The sequence below is a fragment of the Arvicola amphibius genome, chromosome 3 (assembly GCF_903992535.2).
Source record: "Arvicola amphibius chromosome 3, mArvAmp1.2, whole genome shotgun sequence".
NCBI lineage: Eukaryota > Metazoa > Chordata > Mammalia > Rodentia > Cricetidae > Arvicola > Arvicola amphibius.
In genome coordinates this window covers 162,575,986-162,601,517 of record NC_052049.1, presented here as the reverse complement: position 1 = coordinate 162,601,517, position 25,532 = coordinate 162,575,986, and the positions used below count along the sequence as shown (strand labels likewise).

The following is a 25,532-nucleotide window of genomic DNA, read 5'->3' as shown; positions in this document are numbered from 1 at the left end:
GCCTGCTCTTCCAGAGGTCCTGAGTTCAATTCCGAGCAACCACATGGTGGCTAACAACCATCTGTAATGAGATCTGGCGCCCTCTTCTGGCCTGCAGGGATACATGCAGACAGAACACTGTATACATAATAAATAAATAAAGCTTTAAAAAAAAAAAGAAAAGAAAAAAGAAAACAACCTTCCATGAGTCAAGTTTTTTTCCTTCTGTTATATAGGTCCCAGAAATCAACTCAAGTCATCAGATTAGGCAGCCAGTGCCTTTCCCTACAAAGCAATCCTGCTGGCTCTGCATTCTAATTCCTTTAAACACAGCTATATCAATTATATTTGAGTTTGTTATTTTTATTTGGAGACAGAATATTGCTATATGAAGTTCTTCAATCTTTCTGCCTCCAACCTCCATGCCTGTATCTCCCAAAGGCTGAGTACAGTAGGTACATCACACTCAGTTATTTTCTTATTCATTTTTGCCTCCTGATTTTAAAAAAAAAAAAAAAGATCACCACAACAACAAAAGACAGTGTCACATGGAACCCAGACTGACTTTATACTTCACCATATAAATTCCCTAAAATACCCTAAAGTAAATTCCTCTTTTAATCCCTGGCACAATTGGATTATTAATATACTGCTAAAACCTTAATGATATTTGTAGTCAAATACATATAATTTAAACAAAGTATCAATTTTTTTCTTTTCTTTTTTTTTTTTTTTTTTTTTTTTTTTTTTTTTTTTTTTTTTTTTTGGTTTTTCGAGACAGAGTTTCTCTGTGGCTTTTGGAACCTGTCCTGGAACTAGCTCTTGTAGACCAGGCTGGCCTCGAACTCACAGAGATCAGTCTGCCTCTGCCTCCCGACTGCTGGGATGATTAAAGGCGTGCACCACCACCGCCTGGCCAATAATTTTAATTAATGATAATAAAAGCTTGCAAGTAACATTTTAAAAGGTTGACTACATGTAGAATAAAATCACATTTCAAAATCTTGTCAAACCTAACAGAGCTGGGCATAGTTGGCAGATGCCTTTAGTACTTAGGAACCAGCTCTCTGAGTGTGAGGCCATGAGTTCCAGTCTGCCAGGCAGGACTCTAGTGAGACACTGAGGGAGGAGTTGCCAACCTGGACCACATATCAACTCAACATACAACGAAGAAATATCAGTATCCATGAAGCCAGAAGAGCATGGAATGAAATATGTCACTATGAAATAAGAATGCTATACCGAGCTGGGCCGTGTCGCCAGCACTTGAGAAGGCAAAGGCGGGTCTTTAAGAGTTCAAGGCCAGCCTGGTCTACACAGTGAGTTCCAGGACAGTCAGGGCTATTGAGCTTATGTGGTGCTATATCCTACAAAGTTCTCTCTCAAAACAGATGGAGAAATAAGGTATTTCAAAGCAAAAACAAATTAAGCCAATTAATGGCAACCAAGCCAACAATGCATGAAGCTCTTGATGAAATACTTTACAGGGAGGAAGAAGAAACAGTCTCTTTCATATGAATACATTAGAGTATAAACTCCATTAAAAAAAAAAAAAGATTCAGCAAACAGAAGAAAGAAACAGACAAACTTCTGGATAAATAGTTAAGTAAAATATTATTTGTTTTACTTAAAGAAAGTTAGCAAAACAGGCGGTGGTGGTGGTGCACACCTTTAATCCCAACACTGGGAGGCAGATCTCTGTGAATTCAAGGCCAGCCTGGTCTACAAAGTGAGTTCCAGAACAGGCTCTAAAGCTACAGAGAAACCCTGTCTCTGTCTCTGAAAAATAAAAAAGTTGGCTAGATAGTATATCACATATATTAAAAAGCCATACCGTTATCAGACTCTAGAATACAATGGAAAATCTAGAAAAATCAAAACAATTCTAAATTTTTAAAAAAATCTAAAATAAACAAAAGCTGTCACTGATTTTTCAAGTTTCAAGGAAGATACAGATTTTTTTTCCTTTTTCCGTCTTTTTTCTTGTTGTTGTTGTTGTTGTTTTGAGACAGGATTTCTCTTGTTGCTTGGCTTTTCTTTTTTCTATTCTTTTAAAATAGGGAATCTCTACGTAGCCCTGACTGTCCTGGAACTCAAGAAAGATCTGCCCTGCTTCTGCCTCTCAAATGCTGGGATTAAAGGTGTGCGCCACCACTGCCCAACTCCTTTTCCTTTCCTTCTTAAAAACTACCTGTGGGGAAGGAGGGAGGATAAAAGAAAACTACAGACACAGCTGTTAAAAAAAAATCCAGGTATACAAAAGAGCACAAAGAAAATTAAGACCTGTAAAATTAGGACTTATCTAATTAACACGGTAAATTTCTTCAAAACCCTGCCTGCTTCACCTCATTCACAATTCTCACCACTAGATGAGTAACATAAACAAAATTATTAAAATTTATTCGTTTTTTATCATATATATTCTGAAAAAAATAAATTATAGGTACCTGAAAACATTCTGTTCACAAAAATCTAAATACAGATAAGGAAAATCCCACTAACTGAATACTTCAAATCTCATTTGTAAACCAGTGTTAATATAGTAAATCATTCTGCAGAGAGCTTTATGCATTTTCATATATATATATATATATATATATATATATGTAAACAAATGAAACATATTTTTTCTTAAAAAAAAATACACCTGGATGAATGATGAACAACTGTAATATTGGAGAGTCAGGTCAGATGTAGTGGCACATGCCTATAACCCTGGTACTCAGTGGGTAGAGGTAAGAAGGTCAGAAGTTCAAAGTTATCTTTGGTTATTTCATGGTCAGCGTGGACTACATGAAATTGTCTCAAAATAAAATAAAACAAAACTGACTCTTATGAACCATTACAATGACTAGCACTGCAAACTATCCCAAAGGCTCAACAGTGGTACTTACACTTGCACTAACCACTGTCTAATGGAATTTGTAGTGTACTCAACAGGAGGCACTTTATGCCTAGTACTATAAACCTAGCCCATTTTCCATAGCTGGTAAGAAAAATCGGAGTTTAGAGAATCAACTACAGCCACTTTCCCAAATTAGTATAATCTCTGCATTCTTAGTGCTAGTCTTTATCTTAGTATTACCCACAGATAAGAGTGCCTCTGATCCCACAAAGTAGCTTCTTTTTACAGCAGACAGAAACAGAAAACTACACCTGGTCAATATGCAGAAAGCAACTATCTATGGGGTGTCCAGCCTCAATGGATACATCTACAACACAACCCTTACACCTAAGTCTAAGGGAACACCACAGAACAGAAGACAGAGGGGCTGCAAGAACCAGAGGAACAGGACGTCAACTGTGTGAAATACTGTCTTCTATATATGCTAGGGAAGCTGCACTTATGAAATCTCTACAATATGATTGTTTAAGCAAAACTCAATCGATAACACCAGTTGTTGTCATGACAATGTGGATAGAGGATATGTCATGTGGCCCCCTATGGAGAACTACAAGAAATTAATGACAAGCCAGGTGGTGGTGGCGCATGCCTTTAATCCCAGCACTTGGGAGGCAGAGGCAGGAGGATCTCTATGAGTTCGAGACTAAACTGGTCTACAAGAGCTAAGAGCTAGTTCCAGGACAAAGCTACAGAGAAATCCAGTCTTGGAAAAAGAGGGGGGGGGGGGATAATTAATGACAGCTGAGAAAGACTTAGTCTTCCTCAGGGATGTTCCCCTAATTGATTATCCAATAGCAAATGGTCAACCCTAAAAACATACATACAAAACATACTAAATGAACTTAGCAGGTCCTCTGCAAGAACAAGTGCTCTTAACTGCTGAGCCTTCTCTCCAGACCCATAAAAAGTACTAAAATGGAATTACCCTAATGGAGGAACAACATATGTGTGTGTGTGTGTGTGTGTGTGTGTATGTATATATATATATAAATAAAAACAATACTTCTACCAGACACCATATGCTATCAATACAAACCCCAGTACCAGGAATAGGTTACCTTTTTTTGAGTTGTTGGGTCAATAGGATCCCACCAATGGGATTTCACAGACCCCAAAACCTTACAGGTTATTGTCAGAAAGCTAAGATAGGAGAACTGTCAGTTCAAGGCCAGCGTGGGCTATATTAGAAACACTTAAAAACAAAGACCAAGCAAACAAAAGGATAAACTATATCTAATGAAAACTATTTATAATTTATGTTCAACAAAAAAGTACTGACAGTGGTCAGCAAGACGGCTGGGTCAGCAGTCACCTGGAATGCAGCGCAGGTAAGGCAGAGACAGTTGACCCCGAATGCCTGCTGGTCTCAGGTTCAGTGAGAGACCTTATCTCAAAATATAAGGTCACCAAGTATGGTGGCGCGCACCTTTAAACCCAGGACTTGGGAGACAGAGGCAGGTGGATCTCTGAGTTCCATGCCAGCCTGATCTACAGAGTGAATTCCAGGACAGTTAGGATTACAGACAAACCCTGTCTCAAAAAACAAAACAAATAAACAAAAAAAGCAAGTAAAAGCACCTAATGTCAACTTCTAGCCTATACAATGTATATACAGGTAGTTTTAAAAACTCAGACAGAAACTGGGGTTAAACCTGAAGGTCAGAATAACAAAACAGCCAGCCCACTGGCTCTTACCTCTACCTCAGTTCGAAATGGCAGTCCTGTCTCCAGGAATCTCAGAATGGGACTGAGACTGAAAGCTGACTCTTCCCATTTTATATTCCTCTCTAATTCTGGGATTAAGGGCATGCAACACTACTGCCCGGTTTCTATGGCAAACTAGTGCGACTACTGGGATTAAAGGTGTGTGTCATTGGCCAGCCAGTGTGGCTGTTTAACTTTTCTGATCCTCAGGCAAGCTTTATTTATTAAAATACAAATGAAATGACACTATAGGTAGGCACACATGAACACATACATATATACACTGAGCGTGCATGTGTGCATACAAACATGCACACATACATACACACACACCTAAAAATAGTATGAAGTTAAAGGACATTTGCAAATCATGTATCTGACAAAGAATTAATTTGCAGTATATATAAAAAATTCTTAAAACTATATCACAATACAAAAACTCAGTTAATTTTAAAATGGGCAAAGGATATTTGTGGTCCCAGTTACCAATGGGAGGCTGAGATGAATGGATCACTTTATAACCTACAAATTAGTGACTGGCCTAGGCAATACAGCCAGATCTATGGAGATCTATCTCCTATGGAGAGGAAAACAGAATACAAAGGACTTACAAAGAAAAATATAGTGCTGGGGAGATGGTTCAAGGGTTAAGAGCACTGGCTGCTCTACCAGAGGTCCTAAATTCAATTCCCAGCAACCACATGTTGGCTCACAACTATCTATAATGAGATCTGGTGCCCTCTTCTGGTGAGTAGGCATATATGCAGACAGAATATTGTATACTATATATATATATATATATATATATATATGATATATAAAGGGCCAATAAGAACATGAAAATGGTGGGGGAAAGGATGTGGAACTATGGTTGGTACATAAAATGAATAAAAAATTTAAAATAAAAAATAAAGAACCAAAGTGAACACATATACACACACAGAAAAAAAGAAAAAAAAAAACATGAAAAATGCTCACTTTCACTAATCACTAAAGAAATACAAACCAAATCCACAATGAGATACCAGTTCACACCCAACAGAAACAAAGCTTGGCACGCCCCTGTGTGCATGTGCACACACAGGAATTGTCAAGTATTTGCAAGGAGCTGTGTGCACTGCAAAGTTGCAAAGCACCAGTGGTCTTTACAATACAAATGAGTTCTATTGAGTGTAAGAGCCCAGGGAGGAAGGATTTGTCATAAGCATAAGAATGGGTTCTATTGATGGAGGATGTGAAGTACACAAGATCTCTTTCATAAAGATGGGTTTTATTCACTGAGACAAAGCTCAGGATTAGGGCTTAAACAATGCTCAGGATTTGTGATTCAGGTGTAGACTGGCCCCTAATAGAATAGCAAAGGATCACCAGGTTGTTAGACAACAGTCACTCCAGCCTTCCCTTGTAGAAAATAGGCCTTTGTGCTTAACAATTCTGGCTTCTCCAATTCTTGCTCTGAGCTGCACCTCCTATACAGACTGTCCCGAAACTCTCTATGTAAATCAGGCTGGTCTCAAACGCACAGAGATCTGCCTACCTCTGCCTCCCAAGTACTGGGATTAAAGGTATGCACCACCACGGCCCAGTTTATGACATACTTTGAAAAAAGATTTTGTTTACTTTGTGTGTGTGAGTCTTTTGCCTGAATGTATGTACGTATACCATATTCATATCTGGCTTCCAAGAATATCAGAAGCGGGTGTTGGATCCTCTGGAACTGGAGTTACAGATAATTGTTTGAACTTGGGTACTCTGAAAGACCAGAGGTTAACCACTTAACCACTGAGCCATCTCTCCAGCCCCCATCTACTTTTTTATGATTATATATATTTATTATATATTATTATATATTATATATTACATACATAACACACACATATATATATTTATATATTTGTAGTGGCCTAACCTTTTAGTGAACTCTGTAATTTGAAACAGTACTTCTTGTGCCAGTAAGATGGCTCAGCAGGTAAAAGTGCTTACCACCAAGCCTGATGACCTGTGTTTGATCTTTAGGACCCATGTGGTGGAGGGAGAGAACTGATTCCTTGAAAACTGTCCTGACTTCTCCATATGTTAAAAAGAAAGTTTATAAATTAAAGTCTTCAGTACTTCCTGAATTGTGAATGACTTAGAAATTTTAAGTGCTGTTCAAAGTCTCCCTTCTTGTTAGAGTTGCCCAGGCCAAGTTTCCTTCTGGTTTCTTCCTTTTTCCTCTTGCATTATCTTCTAAAATTAGTACGCCCCCCATAGAACTGATGAATGCTTACATAGACTTATATTATACTCATACCTTTTTATTTTAGTGGTTCCCTGATCTTGATTTTGCTGTGAAGTTTGAGTAGTTTGTATTTTTCAGAAGCACATATTGTGGAAGGTCTCTCGTAGTCTAGGCTGGCCTTGAGCTTGATAAATAGTTGAGGTTGGTCTTGAGTTCCTGATTCTCCTGCTTCTATTGTCTGACTCCTGGTGTTGCCTGTGTGTGTCACTAAACCTGGCTGTTAGAAGATCTGTATTGAATGTCTATTGAAAGTCAACTTTTTTTTTTTTTTTTTTTATTTATTTTTTTGTTTATTTGTTTATTTATTATGTATACAATATTCTGTCTGTGTGTATGCCTGCATGCCAGAAGAGGGCACCAGACCCCATTAGAGATGGTTGTGAGCCACCATGTGGTTGCTGGGAATCGAACTCAGGACCTTTGGAAGAGCAGGCAATGCTCTTAACCTCTGAGCCATCTCTCCAGCCCCTTTTTTTTTTTTTTTTTTTTTTTTAAATATTTATTTATTTATTATGTATACAATATTCTGTCTGTGTGTATGTTTGAAGACCAGTAGGGGGCACCAGATCTCACTACAGATGGTTGTGAGCCACCATGTGGTTGCTGGGAATTGAACTCAGGACCTTTGGAAGAGCAGGCAATGCTCTTAACCTCTGAGCCATCTCTCCAGCCCCGAAAGTCAACTTTTTTAAAGACCCAGTCTCATGCTATTCAGGCTAGCCTTAAGCTCACTTTATGGCTGAGAATAGCCTTGAACATTTGATTTTCCTGTCTGTTTCCCACATGCTGGGATTATAGTTGTGTACCACCACACTTGGCTTTGAAAGTCAGCTATTTGAAAATATCTTTATATCCTCTGCATTAAAAAAAGTTTTATTTTTATTTATGTATATGTATCTGTGTTTGTGTGCAGCATTTGAGAGGTGAAAAAGGACCAGGACTTCAAGGTCCAGCAGAGGACCTGTGCCCAATGCCCAACACCCACATAGCAATTCCCAACCACCTGTAACATCAGTTTCGGGGGACCTGAAACCTTCCTGTGACCTGTGAACCCCAGGCATGCACATGATGTACATGCACAGATGCAAATAAAACACTCATACCCAAAATAAACAGAAAATGTAAAAAGAAATTTTTCACACTGCAAAAGACATTGTCAAGAGAATAAAATGAAAGCCAGCAATGGGGCCCACCTTTAATCGCAAGGCAGAGGCAGGAAGATCTCTTAGTTAGAGAACAGCCTGGGGCTACACAGGGAAACCCTGTCTCAAAAAAAATAAAGAAAAAGAGGTGGTAGGGTGGGGTGGGGGTGTACCATACACTAAAAGATATACAAAAGTTAGGATAAAGGATTATTATTAAAAAAAAAAAAAAGTCAGGCATGATGGCAAACATCTTTAATACCAGCACTCGGGAGGTAGGGTAGAGGGAGGCCTCTGAGAGTTCAAAGCCAGACTGGTCTACCTTGCAAGTTCCAGGTCAGTCAAGGACATAATAAATCATGTCTTGAAAAATACAAAAAAACAAGGGCCAGAGAGATGGCTGAGGTTAGCACTGGCTGCTCTTCTGGAGGTCCTGAGTTCAATACCCAGCAACCACATAGTGGCTCACAACCATCTATACTGAGATTGGTGCCCTTTTCTGGTGTACAGACTGAACACTGTCTATAAGAAGTAACTAAGGGGCCAGGCGATGGTGGCGCACGCCTTTAATCCCAGCACTCAGGAGGCAGAGGCAGGTGGATCTCTGTGAGTTCGAGACCAGCCTGGTCTACAGAGCTAGTTCCAGGACAGGCTCCAAAGCCACAGAGAAACCCTGTCTCGAAAAACGAAAAAAAGAAGAAGAAGAAGAAGAAGAAGAAGAAGAAGAAGAAGAAGAAGAAGAAGAAGAAGAAGAAGAAGAAGTAGTAGTAGTAACAAGGGCTGGAAAGATGGCTCAGAGATTAAGAGCTCTTCTAGAGGTAGAGGTCCTGAGTTCAATTCCCAGCAATCACATAGTGGCTCACAACCATCCATGAGATCTGGTGCCCTCTTTTGGAGGGCAGGCATACATGCAGGCAGAGCATTGTATACATAATAAAAAAAAAAATAGCCGGGCGGTGGTGGCGCACGCCTTTAATCCCAGCACTCGGGAGGCAGAGGCAGGCGGATCTCTGTGAGTTCGAGGCCAGCCTGGTCTACAAGAGCTAGTTCCAGGACAGGCTCTGACAGAAAGCTGCAGAGAAACCCTGTCTCGAAAAACCAAAAAAAGAAAAAAAGAAAAAAAAAAAAATTAAAAAAAAGGTAACTAAATCTTTTTTAAAAATCCAAAACTATAAATAATATTCTACTGATGCTAACATTATGTTATCATTTGCACCAAGTTTTCTGGTGGCAATGACCAAAAAAACCTGACAGAAATAGGGAGGGAAGATATAATTGGCTCACAGTCTCATAAGTTTCAATCCATGGTAGGCTGGTTCTGTATTTCTGGGTTGGTAGCAGTGCAAAGAGCCCTTCAACTAACTGTAGTAAGGAAGCAGAGCAAGAGAATCCCTGAAGAAGCTGGCTTCCATTTTCTGCTTTTATTCCATCTAGGGTCACAGACTGTTAAGCCCTAGGGTCTCACTGTGTAGCCCAAGCTGGTCTGGACCTTCCTATATAGAACAGGCTGGCCTCAAACTCACAGAGATCTGCCTGCCTCTGCTCCCTGAGTGGTTGCGCAACCACCACCCAGCACATTAAATTTTCTTATGACTAGTAGCACAATGGGCTTCGTTTATATGAACATCTTCACCAATATATTACTAAGATGCAAGACTACAATGGACTAATCACTAAGTATTAGGAACTTTTTACTGCCATTAAATCCTTGAGACCACTGTCATGTATGCTACTAGCAGAAACACTATGCTACATTAATGTAAAACTTAATACTGGAGCGAGTGAGATGCAAGTCACATCAAAGCATGAAGATCTGACTTAGGATCTAGCACCTACATAAAAAAGCCAGGTGCAGAAGCACACACCTGTAACACCAGCACTGGCAGGGGAAGGAGTGCAATAGATGGGTGCCTGGGACTTGCTGCATACATACATATGAACACACATATGCACAACATACACAAAACCTGTTAGTATCATTGGAAATAGAATAATGACTATAACACAACACTTTATATTATTTTCGTAAGTTTCCTATGACCTAAAATAGTTCAAAGTCAAACATTTGGGCTGGGGGATATGGCTCAGTTGGAGTACTTGCTTAAAAGCTCTCATGTGAATCCCTAACACAACACACAAGCAAAACAGGTGTAGTGGTGCATGCCTATAATCCCACCACTTAGGAGGGGTTGGCTGGTAGGATCAGAAAGTTTTCCTCAGCTATTCAGTGAATTCAAGGCCAACTTGAAATCTTGTCTCAAAAAAAAAAAAAAAAAGAAAGAAAAAAATAATTATTGGGGCTGGGGAGAGATGGCTCGGTGGTTGGGGGTTTCCTGTTCTTTCAAAGAACCCGAATTTGATTCCCAGAACCCATACCAAGTGTCTCCGAACTGGCTGGGTGGTGTTGGACACACCTTTAATCCCAGCACTCCGGGAGGCAGAGGCAGGCAAATCGCTGAGTTTGAGGCCAGTCTGGACTATAAAAGCGAGTTCCAGGACAGCCAGTGCTGTTACACAGAGAAACACTATCTTGAAAACCAGAAAAATAAAGTGTCTTGGAACTGCCTGTAACTTCAACTCCAAAAGATTCTATACCTTCTTTTGGCCTCTTGAGATTACTCACACACATATGGCACACACTCACACGTGTGTGTGTGTGTGTGTGTGTGTGTGTGTGTATGTGTATAGAGTGATATAGAGAGAGAGTGAGAGAGAAAGAGAGAGAGAGAGAGAGAGAGACAGAGAGACCGAGAGACAGAGAGACCGAGAGAGAAGAGAGAAAAAGGTCAAAACAAAGCTTTTATCAGTCCATAGTCAGTAGTCACCCTGGGGCAGAAAAGGCTCAGGACTAGAAAGAGGTACTACTACCAGGGTACCACTATGTGTTTCTGGTCTGAGACTGGCAGATATATTTAGTGAAAACTCATTAAATGATATGATTATTATATGTGCAATTTTTCAATCTATCACATTTCTCCAGAAATATTTTTTTAACTATTTACTTTTATTTTGTGGACTGGTATTTTGTCTACATGTGTGTAGTGTCAGCAGAGGCAAGAAGAGGGCACCAATTCCTAACTAGAGTTGTTAGCCACTGTATTGGTGCTAGGACTCGAACCCTGATCCTCTGGAAGAGCACAAGTGCTTTGTTACCACGAAACAATCTTTTCAGCTCATTAATTTTTATTTATTTTATTTGTTGGTTTTTTTTCAAGACAGGGTTTCTCTATAGCTTTGATGCCTGTCCCAGAACTAGCTCTCGTAGACCAGGCTGGCCTCAAACTCACAGAGAGCCGCCTGCCTCTGCCTCCCGAGTGCTGGGATTAAAGGCATGTACCACCATCGCCCAGCAGCCCATTAATTTTTTAAAGAGTTATCTACTTTATTTTATGCATATGAGTGTTTGCCTGCATGTATATATGTGCACCGTGAGCTTGCCTGGTTCCCTTGGAGGCCAGATGAGGGAGTCAAATCCCTGGAACCAGAGTTGCAAGCAGCTGTAAGCTGCCATGTTGGTGCTGGGAACTGAACCTGGATCTTTTGCAAGAGCAGCAAGTGCTCTTAGACACTGAACCGTTTCTCCAGCCCTCCACCTCAAGTATTTTTAAGATAGTCTTACCTCTAGTAGTAAAGACAGAAAGACTTAAAAATTCTTTCAATTTAAAGCAGTAACTACTATAACAAGTAAAAAAGGCAAACTTAGGACACTAGGCCCAGGGGAACCCTGAAAATAAACCTAGCCTACTACTCTCCTCATTCTGGACACCATATCTACTATCTTTTTTGTTGTTGTTTATTTGGTTTTTGTTTGTTTGGTTTTGTTTTGCTACAGGGTTTCTCTGTCTGTTCTGGAACTCACTGCAGACCAGGCTGAGTTCAAACTCAGAGATCCTCCTGCCTCTGCTTCCAAGTGCTGAGATCAAAGGTGTGCGCCACCACACCTGACTTTGATTTCCTATCTTTTTAAAGATTAATTAGAGAGCTACCCAACTTAAATAAGATTCACAATTTGTAAAAATGATGGCTAATACTGTCTATCTGACAGGATATAGAATCCTAAAGAGACAAGGCTCTGAATATATCTATGAAGAACTGTCTAGACAGATAAGGCTAACTGGGGTACCCACCATAACTACGAGCAGCACCCCTGGGTTGAGGTCCCAGAATGCATTAAAAGATATGAACTGCTAGTTGTTATCCCTCTCTACTTCATGACTGCAGCTACAATGTGACCAGCTGCTTCAAGCTCTTGCTGCCATGACTTCTCCATCACAATGGATTCTACTTCAAATACAAGCTAAAGTAAACCCTTCTGGAGGTGGAAGATGGCTTGCTGCTCTTTCAGAAGAAAATAAGCACCTAGAACCCACATGAGGTGGCTCACACTGCCTATAACTCCAGTTCCAGGACGTCTGACACTCTCTTCTGGTCTCTATACATGGCAGAAACACATGCACATAAATAAAAATAAAATTAATTAATTTTTTAAAGATTTATTTACTTATTACGTATACAATATCCTGCCTGCATGTATGGCTGCACACCAGAGGAGGGCACCAGGTTTCATTACAGATGGTTGTGAGTCACCATGTGGTTGCTGGGACTTGAACTCTGGACCTCTGGAAGAGCAGCTAGTGCTCTTAACCTCTGAGCCATCTCTCCAGCCCCCTAAAATTAATCTTTTAAAAATAAAAAATAACCTTTCCTTCTTAAGTTGTTTTTGTCAGCTACTGCATCACACCAATAAGAAAAGTAACTAAGACAGTGTGAATTACAAAGTACAAACTGGAGCTGGGCATGGTGACTCACTCCTATAATCCCAGCACTCAGGAGGAAGAGGCAGACAAATCTCTAAGTTTGAGGCCAGCCTGTACTATATAGGAAGGTCCAGGCCAGCTTGGGCTACACAGATAGACCCTATCTGAAAAAAAGAAAAAGAAAAAGGAAGAAAAGGAGAAAGAAGGCTTCTAATTTTAGATATAAACACTTCACTAAAAACATTGATTATTCAAAACAGATACAGATACTCATAAAACAGAACAAGAAGAAAAAAGCATTACTATGTATGCCTGCTGCTGTAGGAATCCTAATAACTAATGTTAAACCAAAAATTTCTCTATCCTTCTGCAATAAAAGTAAAAAAAAATGAGGGCTGGCTGGAAAGTGTTGGTGCAGGCCTTTAGTTCTACCATTTGGGAGGCAGTGGCAGACAGATCTCTGAGTTCAAGGCCAGCCTTTTTTTTTTTTGAGGAGACCACAGGTGTGGAAAAGTTAGAGGATAACGTTCAGGAGTTATCCTGAAACTCCATGCACTCTGTGGGTCCCAGAGAATGAACTACGGTCAGCAAACTTGGTGTCAAGCACCTTTACCCACTGAACTATCTTGCCAGACCCAATTTACATTTAATCGGCTTTAAAATCCTTACAAACTCCCAGCCTGATTTCTTCTGAGATCCATTATGACACATACTATAATGAGTCTAAAAGATCGTGAAAAGAACGTACATCCTGAAAAGAATGTACATCCTAGTGGGGCGGTGGTGGTGCACATCTTTAATCCCAGCACTCAAGAGGCAGAGGCAGGTGGATCTCTGTGAGTTGGAGGCCAGCGTGGTCTATAAGAGCTAGTTCCAGGACAGCTAGGACTGTTACACAGAGAAACCCTGTCTCAAAACACAAAACAAAACAAAAACAAAAGAAAAAAAAGAATCCACATCCTACTTGAAGGTGGGGTTTGTTATTACTCTTATTTTCCTAGTGCAGAGCATCCAAATAGGGTTTAGGTAATTACCTTACCACTGAGCTATGGCCCAGTGTCCTGCCTACCCCTACCTCCACCCCATTCAAGGGTATATAAGCTGTAACTTTCACCCCAATAAACGGAGACCTTGACAATAGAATCTTGCTTGGTCTCCTTCCTCTTTTACAGCTCATGTCTTGCAGGTTAGCGCCCCTTCAGAGGACCCTGAATAGCTGACCCTGCCAAGCGGGGGTTACAGCCCAGCCCTCAAACTGTACCAAAAGCTCACAGCTCAGTTAAGAATTTTGGCTGCATGGGTAAAACTTGCATATGCCAAGGACTACACATTCACAACGGTGGAGAGGAGGGAATTATAGCCACAAAATATTAATAGGAATAATTAAAACTCAACTTCCTTTCTTAAGTAAACGGCATGTAATTAAGGTAACTGGGGCGTTTAATAATCTCGGGCCATCTTAACCAATGTAAGCGCTGCATTCCTGAAACTGCAACCGCATGCCAGCACCGTGCTACAGACACCATGTCTGCCATAACACTAAGCTAGTTCCAGGCACAAGATGTTCTAAAACTAAGCCCGTCCAGAGTCAGGACACAAGCGTGACAGAACCTGGGGTCTGGCCGCTGAAGTTACCTCCTGATGCGATGTGAGAATGGACACACCAATTCTAGCAATGGGACCGTGGTGTAAAGCTTTACCTAAATCGCTGACGTTAACCGGTGAAACGGAAAGAGCAAAATGCAAAACAGATTTATGTAGACACTTTATATTCAACTTTGAATTCTGCCACACTGAAAAAAGACAAGTAAGTCAAACCGTATTTCCTGGTTAAGATGATTTCAAACCATTAAGGGAACAAAACACAAGTGACCCAGAAAAAAAAAATTATAAGTCAAATGAAAGGCTGCAGCCGAGTCTGTAGAGGAAGGCAGGTACGTTGGGCTAGGGAGTCGGAGCCCCTTGAGATGGAATGAGGAAAGACAGAAGCATTCAAAGACTCAAAGGCCACGTTCAGCAACTACCAGAGAAAAAAGCACGAACCTGCTAACTGTTTCTGGCCGTGGCATTTTTGTTGCTGCAGCGTTGGAAATCGAACCCAGGGCTTTAGGAATGCTCCGCAAACACTGTCCCGCCGAGCTACAAGCAGGCTATACAAGGCCCGCTGACCATTTCAAATGGAAAGGGGAACAACATGGGGTCCAGAGTGCCGCCCGGCCTCCAGAGTGGTTAAGCGGTTCACAGAGGGGAGCTTTGTTCCAAGTGCATCCCCGAGATCAGACCCTTTCCCGATCGCGCCACCCTCCCCCTCCTCGCAGAGGCAGATCTGGTCCACAGATGAATACACCGAGCCCACACAAAGCACGGGAACACGGGCGAGTGTCCACGCACGTCACCGTGCCATCTCTCGGCGGGAGCCCACGGACACTTTCCCAGTGCCCTGTGCACGGCAACCATGAGTCCTGCCGAATTCCTCCGAGACATCGGATCGAGAATGGAACCTCTATTTGAAAGCAAAAGTTACTTAGGGGAGCCTGGGGGTCTCCCGGTACGTAGAGCTTTGGACTCTGAGAAGCGCCCGGCAGAAACGAGAGGCTTTTGGATCACGAAGCCGGGAGGAAAAGTCAGAAGACCTGAGTGAAAATCCAGGCAGCCCTAACCCTTCCTGATCCTGGAGGAGGGCGAGCCTGCAGGCTTCCGAGCCTCATCAGGCACTGGGGGGGGAGGAGGGGAGGGTTGCTTAGCCAGGCTGCCCAGAAACCCTTGGGACAAGCAGCGAGTCCCGCGACAAGAAGTACAGCGACGAGACAGGGAGGGCCGACAGGCAGGGACCGCGCCCGGTCCAAAGGCCCCGGCGTGCAGGCCCGCGCCCTTTCCCGGACCTTACCGGCCGCTCGGTGCAGAGGGGCGGGCGGCGCGCACAGCCCTCGGCCCACGTCCGGGACGCGTCTTCGGGAGCTGCCGCTCCTCAGGCAGAGCCAGGTCCTTTCAGAGCGAGCGAGCTTCCACCCGCGCAGCCGCGGCCTTCGCGACGCTCCCGCGCGCGTCTGCAGCCTGCGGTGGCAGGAAGGGTCAAGGCGCGCCCCGCGTGCCAGGCAGCGACGGCCGCACAGCCTAGCGCGCCCGACGCCGTCCGCCCTCAGCGACACGGCCGCGGCGCCGCTTCCCCCGCGCTCGCTTTGGCGGCGGAGCAGCACGGTGCGCGCCGATTGGTCGTGCGGGGTCCTGACGCGCGGCGACGCTCTCCGCGGATTGGCCGGGCCGCGGTGCGTGTAGGGAGTAAACAAAACCCGCCCCCGGGCTCGCCGCCGAGGGGAGGGGCCGAGGTGGGTGGCGGGCTCCCCGGAGCTCGCACCGGTCCTTTGACCTCCGCGGCCGCGCTCCCCACTAGGGGCCGCCCTGCTGCCCTGCCTGCCGCTGGTCCTCTGCCACCTCCGGGGGCGGCCGCGCGGCCTGAGGCCTGAATGGCTAAGCTCGCCCTTCCCCCGTCAGCCCCGCACCTCACCTCCGCCCACCACCTGGCTTCTCTCTGCTCTAGAGCGTGGTTCTCTTTTCCATCCCACCTCTCTTGGGAAGACCGGAGCTAAGGTCCTTACATCTCATCACGGACCTTCGACGGGCCACTACTTCAGAAGTAGCTGAGAGGCTGAGGGACAATAGTGACCCTGAGGCCACGCGTGGACCCCAGAGGAGGTGGTCCTACTTCAATTTCTGGAGAAGTGCGGATACAAATTAGACCAGATCACAACAACCACGTCGGAGTCGAACAGAAAGTGGAGGCGCACACTCCCAAGTACCTGGTCACTTATTAGGGACCAGCCTGATCTACAAGAGCTAGTTCCAGGACAGGCTCTAGAAACTACAGGGAAACCCTGTCTCGAAAAAATAAATAAATAAATAAATAAATAAATAAATAAATAAATAAATAAATAAGTAAGTACTCAGTTTGATGTGGTGGCTCACGTCTTTAATCTCCGGACTCAGACAAAGCTATGCGAGTTTGAGACCAGCTTAGACAACCTATTGAATTCAGACCCAGGCAGGGCTTCACAGTGAGACATAGTCTCAAAAAAAAAAAAGGAAAAAAAAAAAAAAAGTGGGGTGGGGGGGGTGGGGGGGGAGGGGTTGCCTTTTCAGGTGCATATGTAAAATCCTGTGGCCATTGTTACTGCGGAAGGTGGAGGTAAAATAGGAGAATCTGACTTTTAAATAATAATCCCAGCATGCAGGAGGCAGAGGCAGGCGGATCCCTGTGAGTTTGAGGCCAGTCTAGAAGGGTCTACAGAGCAAATTCCAGGATAGCCAGGACTTCACGGAGAAACCCTGTCTCGAAAAAAACAAAATAAAATAAATTAAAATTTTGGATACCTTGATCTTTCTCATTTTAATTTCTTTATAACTCAGAGAGCCAAACACAATTTGTGATGCTGGGGATATGTATACAAAAAGAGTCAAAAATTCTTAGCTTCATTGATTTTATGTTCCAATGAGGTGGGAAGATGATCGTCGAAATGCTAAAAGAAATCTAAGCCAGGCAGTGGTGGTGCACGCTTCAGCGAGCCCAAGGGCAGGTTTTGTTTACTCCCAGTATCAGGCAGATCTCGGTGAGTTCGAGGCCAGCCTGGTCTACAAATTGAGTTCCAGGACCTCCAAAGCAACAGAGAAATCCTGCCTGGGGGGTGGGGAGGGATCACCCTCAAGTGATAGTAATCCCGGTACTCCTAGGTGGAAGCAAAAAGTTAGAAGTTCAAAGTCATCCTCAGCTACAAAGCCATTTGATGCCATCATGGGCTACATTACCCTGTATTTCACAAAAACAGGTCCAACAACAACAAAGCTACTATACTCCATAATGGTACAGATATAAAAATAAACACAGAACTTAAGTAGTATGATAAGGGAAATAAACTCTGAGAGGGTACCGCTAAGTAAATATCAGCCCAGAGTGGTGGCATATGCTTCTGGGAGGCAAAGCCAGGGGTTTAAAATCAACCTGGTCTACAGGAGATCCTTTCTCAAAAATATAGAGATACAGTAGGGCGGTGGTGGCGCACGCCTTTAATCCCAGCACTCGGGAGGCACAGGCAGGCGGATCTCTGAGTTCGAGACCAGCCTGGTCTACAGAGTGAGTTCCAGAACAGGCTCCAAAGCTACACAGAGAAGTCCTGTTTCAAAAAACAATAGATAGGTAGGTAGATAGATAGATAGATAGATAGAAAGAAAGATAGATAGATAGATAGATAGATAGATAGAATATAGAGATAGGTAGGCAGAGTAGAATAAATGTATAATGAGGTGAGGGGGACAAGAGAACAAACACCTTTGGCTCTTTGGAAGAATTGGAGATAATTTCTGCACAATGTTCATGGGTAAAATCCTCAGAATTCCAAAAATACCACACACAGTAGTCCTGTGAATGATTCTAAAATCCAAAAACTTCTATTGAATGATTGCCTTTTCCACTCACAAGTGAATTCAGATTTATTTAATTTCCACAAGAAATTTTGTTAGGGTATTGTGTTCAGCTTATTTAGTAAATACCATGCCGGGTGGTAGTAGCCTAACCTTTAAGCCTAACATTAGGGAGGCAGAAGCAGGCAGATCTCTGAGTTTGAGGCCAGACTCATCTACAGAGTGAGTTCCTGAATAGCCAAGGCTACAAAGAGAAACCGTGTCTCAAACAAACAAAGAAACAAAACAAAAACAACAAAATTACCAATCTTGGCATTAAAGATACAAAAGTCAGCATGGCAGAAAAAAAAAAAATCTTTACCCCATCCAGTAGAGAATTATGAAGTGCCTCAACATGTATAGCCACAGGGAAACAGAGACATGAACTGTGGGGGCTAATGTGGAGAAAGGGGTACCCCAGGACCTCACTCCAGGTCAAGGAACTGCTACATGTCAGAGGGAATGCGTAAGTGTGGAGATCAGAGTACTTGCAGAAATGGGTTATTATCTTCTGTGGGTCTTGGGGATTAAAATCAGGTTGTCAGGTTTGGCAGCAAATGCCTATAACCCCTGACCCATCTTGCCATATTTCCTTAAACTCTTTCTACGGTGAAAGCTTGAAAGACAAAACATAAATTGAGCCAGTCACGTGGTGCATGCCTTTAGTCTCAGCACTCGGGAGGAAGAGACATGTAAATCTCTTTGAGTTCCAGTCCAGCCTGGTCTACGCATTGAGCTCCAGGCAAGCCTGGGCTGCACAGAGTGATCATGTCTCAAAAAGCCAAAAGAAAAGCAAAAGTAAGTGGAACTATATGAAGCTACCATGTGGTTTGGTGTCCTCTTGTGAGCCTTCGCACGAGACACGCAATACGAACAGTAAATGTTCAATAAGCATGCCATCTGTTCCTTAGCATTGCTTTTGAAACAGATAAAAGTCCACATTCCACAGTACTTTCCAAAGCCACAAAAGCTAAATCTGCAGGAGAAGGCTTCAAATTTTCCATACACTAGTTTGATCTAGCTGTGAATTTCCATGACCTAATGGGGGTATGCTGTAAAGACAGTAAACGCTAGTTTCACAACAAGCCAAGAACTCAGAACGAGGAAGAACAGCTTGGTTTTGAAGCCAAATACTGAAAGTTCTCCGGTACTGAATAAATTGAGTTGCTACAGAGATGAAAATTCATGTAAATCAATTTTTCATTCCCACTCATAGCTTCAATTTAGCAATGTGCACAAAACAGCTTTCTGTCGACCTTCTCATCTCTCCATTAAGAGATCCTATTTCCTTTGAAAAAGAAATGAAGTCTTCATCATCTCCAATGCCAGAGAATAGACGTCTGAGCTGGGACGGCACATCTATTGATTCAGCACTTATTAGGCACTTACTGTGTGCCAAACACTGAGCAAAGATTGGAAGCACAAACATAAATGTCTCTGGAGCTGTTAAGTGGCATCTCGTGATCTTAGAAACCCCCTCGGCTCACCCAGTTCACTTTATGCCTTATCAGCTAAATTTACCTTACTCCAAAGAGGAGTCTCTTGGCTGCCCCTTTCCAGCTCTCTCTCCCCATACAATTTTGTCTGCCTTGCTAACATTTAATAAAGACGTAATGATCCACTTGCATCTGTAGCCTGCTGAGCTGTGAGTGCCTTTGGAGTCAGAGCGACTCATTTTCAGTGCCATTATTGACAAACAGACAGCAGCTAGCCAGGAAGTACATTTGGAAGGGGAAGCAAAGTATAAGGAACGCGGAATGATTTGCACACCTGCCATTTTAGGTATTCAGAAGATTGAGACCACAGAGTTGCGAGCTCAAGGCCAACCTAGGATACATAGTGAGTTCAAAAGCAACCCGACGAAGGCAAAGCAACCCGGGAAACTCTGTCCTAAACTAAATTTTAAAAGGACAAAGACTGGGCACGTAGCTCACTGGGAGAGTATTTGCCTATCGCCTGCAAGTTCAGTTACCATTGCCGACAAAGAGATACCCAGATAAAGTCACCCTTAGTCAGGCACGGTGGTTCTGGCCTAGATTGGCAGCACTTTGGGGAGGTTTGTGGAGGCAGAAGCAGGAAGTTCAGGGAATTCAAATCCAGACTCCACCCCATAGTGAGTGGAAGGCCAGCAGGAATGAGGAAACCCTACAAAAAAAAAAAAAAAAAAAAAAAAAAAAAAACCAGTCTCAAAAAATGTACAAACACAGAGCTGGTGATTTGGCTCCGTGATTATCTCAGTTGGGGTTTCTATTGTTGTGCTGAAACACCATGAACAAAAAGCAAGTGGGAGGGGGGGGCTTATTTGGCTGACACTTCCACTTGACAGCCCATCATCAAGGAAGTTAGGACAGGAACTCAAACAGGGCAGGAACCGGAGGCAGGAGCCGAAGTAGAAGCCACAGTGGAGTGCTGTTGACTGGCGGCTCCTCAGGACTTGCTCAGCCTGCTTTCTTCCTTTCTTTTTTTTATTTTTTTATTTTACATGTATTGGTGTTTTGCCTGCATGTACATCTGTATGAGGCTGTCGGGTCCCCTAGAACTGCAGTTACAAACAATTCTAAGTTGCCACGTGGATGCTGGGAATTGAACCCCGGTCCTCTGGAAGAGCAGTCAGTGCTCTTAATCACTGAGCCATCTCTCCCTCCCCTCAGCCTGCTTTCTTATAGAATCCAGGACCGCCATAATGGCATCATCCACAAAGAGCTGCCTCCTCCCCCATTGATCACTAATTTAAAAAAATTCCCTACAGCTGGCTCCCTACAGGAGGCATTTTCTCAGCTCAGGTTCCCTCCTTTCAGATGACTCTACCTTGTGTCAAGTTGACATAAAACTAGCCAGTAAAATGGGTAAATGTTCTTGCTACATAATCCCGATGGCCTGATAAGGAGTTAAATAACCAGGGCTCACGATGGGAGGAAAGAACCAACAACTCCTAAAAGCTGTCCTCCGACCTCCACAGGCATGCGAGGGCACACACAGGTCCGCACTCACTCACACACACAGTAATAATAAATAAAGAAACTCTCAGCAGTCAGCCTTCCTTGTAAATACGTGTGCCATAGAACCACGAATAGGAAGGGAGCTATGAAAACCGCAGGCTTGTGAAAGTCTGGGCCTCTCCAGCTTTAATGTCCTAGGAATCACCCGGGGAATTCTCATATAAGGTATGGCCTAGATTCCACATTTCCTACAAACTCCCAAAGGGATGCTGCTACTGCTTCACCAGCCAAATACAATGTGCACCCGGACACCCCTTTTGACCCCTTTTTAATCACACAGAAAAATCTGCTGTCAGAACAGTTACAAATACAATTTTTTTTAAAGCATCCTCTTCTATATCCAATCCATTCATTGACTGAAGAAAGGAAAAGCACTTAGGGAAACATCAAGTCAACCTGGGTGCTGTCTGAGAGCTATACTCCTTGTAGGTACAGATGAATCACCCACCATACCAGTACAGGGTGGAAGGGGGGGGGGGGGGCTTGAATTTGAAATATAGCCTCTTCCTCGTTCATTGGAGTAGTAGAAGAATTTCAGTTACTCTACATGAAAGCAACTTCTTAATTTCACCTCTAATCTTATTTACCTGCTTAGAAAAGATCTCACTCTTGTAGCCCAGGCTGGCCTGGAACTCTGCATCCTCCTGCTTCTCCTTGGCTACATAGAGACTTCAAGTCTAGCCTATGCTTAGAGGAGCCTCTATTTCAAAAAGCAAATAATTTTTTTAGAAATGTATAAATTCTTACTGATAAACAACTTTTTGGATTTTTGCCTTTTTTCTATTTTTTTATATTTATTTATTTATTATGTATACATTATTCTGTTTGCTTGTATGCCTGCAGGCCAGAAGAGGGCACCAGACCCCATTACAGATGGTTGTAAGCCACCATGTGGTTGCTGGGAATTGAACTCAGGACCTTTGGAAGAGCAGGCCATGCTCTTAACCACTGAGCCATCTCTCCAGACCCCGTTTTTCTATTTTGATGCTCTGAATTTCCTTGTAGATGTCTCTCGCAGCTGTAGAAATGTCTTTGGAGTTTTAGGTTATTATACAAGGGTGGGAGTCAAAATATTTAACAACTGGGACTGGAGAGATGGCTCAGCGGTTAAGAGCACTGCCTTCTCTTCCAGAGGACCCAGGTTCGATTCCCAGCACTCACATGGCAGCTCATACCTGTCTGCAACTACAGTTTTAGAGCTTCTGACACCCTCACACAGACACACATGCAGGCAAAACACCGATGGAAACTAAATAAATAACAGTTCAGAGACCTGTTTGTCTGCCACAAACATTTTGACAAAATATATTTTTTAAATTTTTATTTATTTAGTATGTAGTATATGCATGTGTGTGCACACATGAGCACACGTTTACCTACATGTATCTGTCAAGGCTGGAGGTTAATACTGGTTGTATTTCTTTATCTTATTTTTTAAGACAAGGTCTCTCACTGAACCTGGGGCTCACCATTTGGCTGCGCTGCCTGGTTGCTGAGCCAGCACAACACTGGGAACCCCCTGTCTGGGCCCACTTCCTCACACACAGTTGTATGCAGCCCCACCCCCTTCTAAAGCGTGGATCCCGGAGATAGAACTCAGGGTGGTCTCATGCTGACATAGCAAGCACCTTACCATACTGAGTCATCTCCTTAGTCCCCCATAAAAGCAACTTTTTTTTTTCTTTTTGAGACAAAGCCCCACTGTGTAGCCATGGCTGCCCTGAACTCCCTTATATAGCCTAAGTTAGGCTTCTTCTACTCCCAAATATGCCAGTTTGTGCATCCCAAGTGCTGCGATTAGAGGTGTGTGTCAATGGGGCCCACCTGAACATGGATTATTACACGCTGGTGGTTTATTCGGTGAGGTTGCTACACAGAACAGGAGTGCAAACAGGTAGGAAATTTCAGTCCAAGGATGGAACCGAGGTAGTCACTGCTGGAGGCTGCTGCCCCTTGATGTCACTGGGACTGTTTGGGGCTGTGAACTGGTGGCTGTCGACATAAGACGGGAGACCGTTACTTACACAGTGGCTCCCAGTACCAGTCTTTTTTATTTTTTTGGGTTTTTCGAGACAGGGTTTCTCTGTAGTTTTGGAGCCTGTCCTGGAACTCGCTCTGTTAACCAAGCTGGTCTTGAACTCACAGAGATCCGCCTGTTTCAGCCGCCTGAGTTTTGGTGTTAAAGGCGGTGTCACCACTGTTCTTACAGTGACCAGGCAGCGTCAACCCTTTACACATTTACATTTGGCCCCAGCTGGAAAGGCCAGGTTGGGTTCAGACACACACATCAAGCTCTTCTAACTAATACTGATGTTGTGTGAGACTATGTTTCTGTCATGCGTGGTGGCATCCTGGTAATCCCAGCAGACTAATTCTGGGAGGCAAAAGATTGGGGTTCAAAGTCATGTACTGAATATTTAACTCTGTCTTGAATAAACAAAATACAGTCTAAACACCACGGGACTTTTTTATTATTTTATTTTTTGTTTTTTTTGTTTTTCGAGACAGGGTTTCCCTGTAGTTTCTAGAGCCTGTCCTGGAACTAGCTCTTGTAGACCAGGTTGGCCTCGAACTCAGAGATCCGCCTGCCTCTGCCTCCCGAGTGCTGGGATTAAAGGCCTGCACCACTACCGCCCGGCTTGACTTTTTTATTCTTGATATCTGAGATTGGATCTTACATTTTCTTTGTGTCTGTGTGTGTGGTGATACTGGAGATAAAGCCTAAGAATTCACATATGCTAGGTATATCGTCACACACACACACACACTTTATGTTGTTTTCTTTTTCTTTTTTTTTTTAATATTTTATTTATTTATTATGTATACAATATTCTGTCTGTGTGTATGCCTGCAGACCAGAAGAGGGCACCAGACCCCACTACAGATGGTTGTCAGCCACCATGTGGTTGCTGGAAATTGAACTCAGGACCTCTGGAAGAACAGGCAGTGCTCTTAACCTCTGAGCCATCTCTCCAGCCCCTGTTGTTTTCTTTTTCGAGATGGGGTCTTGCTTGTTGTGTAGCTCTAAATATCCTGGAACTTGTCATATAGACCAGGCTGGCCTCAAATTCACAGGAATCTATCTGCCTCTGCCTCTCGAAAGTTGGGGTTAAAAGCTTGCACCACCATGCCCAGACTGTACGTATATATTTAAGCATGAAAGTGCACAGTCGATAATGACTGTCTTGACCGGAGGCGGTTCTACATAAGGCATGTCTTAGTTTCATTTCCTTTTGCTGATAAAACACTTAAGAAAGGGGCTGGAGATCTGGCTCAGGAGGTAAGAGCCCCGGCTGCTCTTCCAGAGGACCTGGGTTCAATTCCAAGTATCCACATGGCAGCTCATAACTGTCTGTAACTCCAGTTCCGGAGGATCTGACACCTTCACACCAACGCACATAAAATAAACTTAAATATAGAAGGGGAAAAAAAAAAAAACAACACTTGACGAAACTAACGTAGGGAGAAAAGGTTTATTTGGTTCACAATTCCAGGTTACAGAGCATCATCTTGGGAAAACCAAGGTGGCAGGCCCACAGAGCAGCTAAGGAAACTACATCCAGAGTTGGCAGTGGAGTAGCTGTAGAGATGGCTCAGGGGGGAAGAGTGCTTTCTGTCCTCGCAGATGACCCGAGTTATTCCTAGCACGTGTCTCTAACTCCAGTTCCTGGGGATCTGATCCCCTCTTCTGGCCTCTAAGAGCACCTTGTACATGTATGGCATACCATAAATAAAAATAAATCTTTAAAAGAATACAATAGACAGAAATGAATTCATGCATTCGTGTTATCATTCAGTGTGCTCTCTCCTTTAATTCAGCTCAGGGTGCAGTCCATGAAATGATGCCAGCCACACCGAGGATGTCTTCCCACCTCCACTAATCCAGTAAGGAAGATCCCTCACAGGCCAACCTAATCTAGATAATGCTTGGGGGGAAACCCAGCTTCACATAAAGTCTCCTTTTCCCTCCATAGCGCCCTTGTTCTTCCTCATCATTAGACTATTACTTTGAAAACACAGTAACAAAACCTCTTCCTTTCCTCAAAGACTTGAGTGTTTATCATCATCCGAATGTCCCACCACAGTGGTGGTTCTTAACCCCTTGGGGGTCAAATGACCCATTTTTTCACAGTTATGAAGCAGCAATGAAAGTAATTTTATGGTTGGGGTCAGCACAACATGAGGAACTGTGTTAAGGATGGCTGAGAACAATTGCACTACCATGGGCTCAGAGAAGGTAGAGATGCTACTCTGGCTAGGGAACCTGACTAGATAATAAAGAGGCCTAACTTAACATTAGTGCCCCCATGGCAG

The 25,532-nt window shown here is 43.2% G+C and overlaps 1 protein-coding gene across 2 annotated transcripts in view; it reads right to left on the bottom strand.

The window, feature by feature from the left end:
- The window catches only part of Tfdp2 (transcription factor Dp-2), a 112,637-nt gene extending 96,706 nt beyond the window's left edge, over positions 1-15,931 (bottom strand). The window contains exon 1 of one of the 2 annotated variants that reach the window (XM_038322733.1): positions 15,656-15,931. The gene's annotated coding sequence lies outside the window, so the exon portion shown is untranslated. The remainder of the gene's footprint in view (positions 1-15,655) is intronic. The other variant, XM_038322728.1, reaches the window with a different exon arrangement.
- Positions 15,932-25,532: the final 9,601 nt, after the last annotated feature.